General features: G+C 36.3%; 1 non-coding gene across 1 annotated transcript; it reads right to left on the reverse strand.

Annotated features, from left to right (window-relative positions):
• Window positions 1-1,944: 1,944 nt before the first annotated feature.
• Window positions 1,945-2,061, reverse strand: Mir3369 (microRNA mir-3369). The gene has a single exon (NR_107647.1). It is a non-coding gene; the product is annotated as a microRNA mir-3369 (primary transcript).
• Between the last annotated feature and the right edge of the window lie 677 nt (window positions 2,062-2,738).

Consider the following 2,738-nt stretch of genomic DNA (forward strand, 5'->3'; position numbering starts at 1 on the left):
TGGTCACTGTCAGACGGACAAAAGCCCCACAGTCGCACGCTGTAGCGCTTAGGAAACAACGATTATCGGAATTTCTACTCAGTGTATTATCTACTACTACTATTCTTACGTATAGCGTTAAAAAATTCCTTCACATACATAAATATATAAATCGACTTTTTTTTTAAACTTAGACAGGTGGACGAGGTCACGGCCCACCAGGTGTTAAGTGGTTACCGTAGCTCATAGATATCTACAATGTAAATGCCGCCACTCACCTCGAGACACGAGTTGTAAGGTTTCAGTTTTAACAGTACAACGGCAGCCGCACCCTTCAAGCCGACAGAAATAGGCGGGATAATGGTACCTACCCGTGCAAGCTAACAAGACGTCCTATCAGTAAGTGCTCGTCGTCCTCGTCGAACCCGTCGCTTGCGAAGAAGGGCTCGACGAGCGAACTAACCCATAGACACAGCCCACTGAGTTTCTCGCCGGATCTTCTCAGTGGGTCGCGTTTCCGTTCCGGTGGTAGATTCTGCGAAGCACTGCTCTTGCTAGGGTCAGTGTTAGCAACTCTCCGGTTGAGCCCCGCGAGCTCACCTACAAACGTTGGGGCGAAGCTGAAATAGCCTCTCAAGGCTATCAGCATAGGTAGGAAAAAAAAAAACAGTAAGACTGAACATTACTTATATACTTTTCTTATTGCGTACATTAACATTTGAATGACGGACGCATTCATTTGTCAGTGAGAGTGCAACGTAAATAACTAAAAGGCAGTTTTGATCAGTAATGTGTCGCGGTATTGTGCTCCGCGCCGGATGTATCGCGTAGCCATAGTTTCGACTGTTGTTGCCCTGATATATGGTGATGTGCGAACGGGCATGGACAGTTTGTTAACGCAATAAATCGTGGGGGTGGAACAGCAACGGCCGTGGAGTAGATGTTAGTTTAGATTATTATTTTTTTTTAATTGTGCCTATTGCGAACCCCATCTTGGTCTTTTTCAATTTTGTTGCCAAAAAAGTAACGATTACATGAATTTAAACTTTCTCTAATATTCGTTTTTTTTTGTATTTAGCCGTGTTCAGAATAAAAAAAATGCTTCATCACAATCAAGTCAATCACTCATTTATGATAATGTTATACATAAATATTCATTTATATTTTTCATTTTACGCATTTGATAACGCCAACACGGATGACAATTTAAATAGGAACTTTTTTAAAAGCTTAGGAATCGCACTTCTTTTGTTTTTAATAATGTTCTAATATCAAGTTAGTTTTCCTTTATTATTGTATTATATACTCATTAAATAGAATTCCCGAATTTCAACACGCATTACTGGATAAATAGCAAACAAGCTAGAATTTGAATTTCGGACCAGTGATACGAATGAGATTTGGGGTAGTTTTTAATGTATAACTCCTAATTTAACAGTGTTTACGAATATATATTTATAGGACAACGCGTCTGTTGCTAAGACGACAAATTTACTATCTATATATTAATACGTGAAGCAAAAACTTTGTATCCCTTTTTACGAAAATTGCGCAGACGGAGGAGTATGAAATTTTCCACACTTATAGAGAATATAGAGAAGAAGTGCACAATGCTAATATTTTTTTAAAATAATGCATAAAAGGTACATTAAATCAATAAAGAAAACATTACACACACTACATATCATGTAGTTGACGCACAAACGCATGCATACATTTATTGTCAAACTTTTGTTCTTGACGTCTGTGGTCAAATTGAGAATAGATTAAATATTGTTTGTCTTGGTTAATATTTTTTACAGTGTAGTCTTGGCAAAATTTGTGATTATAGAAGTATAAAATAAAATCATAATGGTGTACAAACTTACAATTCCAATTAATTATATTCGAATTTCGACTACTACGGGACCTCTAGTACTTATAATTACTGTAACATTAAGGTCATGAAAATTAAATCAAATAACTCGCTTTTGACCCCAAATTTGAAAACGATCTATCTGTAAGTAGCACCGATGTACCTATTTCTTGGCCGCAAAACAATACTCTTTATAATTAGATCTCATTTTTCACCCGCCACCAGCACCCGCGTTCTCGTTTCCATGAACTCCAGTGGTCAATAAATACCTCTATCAATAAAAGTATTCCGTGTTTTCTGATTAATAACCGCAGGTACTTGTGATGAAAAATCTACTGAAATGTTTGATGATTAACATTCCATCTGATTATAGAAATATATTATATACGGATAATCTAATGATTTTATTTACATATACTATACATACATGTAACAAAAAACTAATCTAATATACAGATTTTACTGCCTTCAAAGGTAGCCCAGTATACAACCCACTTGATCGTGAAACGATTTATGGGTAAAACACCTACTAATTTTCCTTAAAGAAGAATATACGTATATCCGAAAACACCTTGTGAGGAATAACCACGCAGTAAACTGGCAGTGTCTTGAGTCCCCGCATACCCCATTGAATCGTTTCGCGTGATGTTTCAATATGTTAATCAAATATGTTAATCTTTATTCAATTTTGTTCGTGACAACCAAAAGAGGAAAAAACCTACTTAATAACTAAAGTTATGATCTCAATGTCACCTCTATTCATTTCAGCTCACGGAAGACGTTTGTAATTTCATAATATTAAAATGTTTCGCATTGATTGTGACTACAATGGTATGTGAACAATTGACAATACGTATAGGTAACAATCACACTATGGCAAACATGCTAGATTCCTTCACGCGTC

This window comes from Bombyx mori, chromosome 4, assembly GCF_030269925.1.
Source record: "Bombyx mori chromosome 4, ASM3026992v2".
NCBI lineage: Eukaryota > Metazoa > Arthropoda > Insecta > Lepidoptera > Bombycidae > Bombyx > Bombyx mori.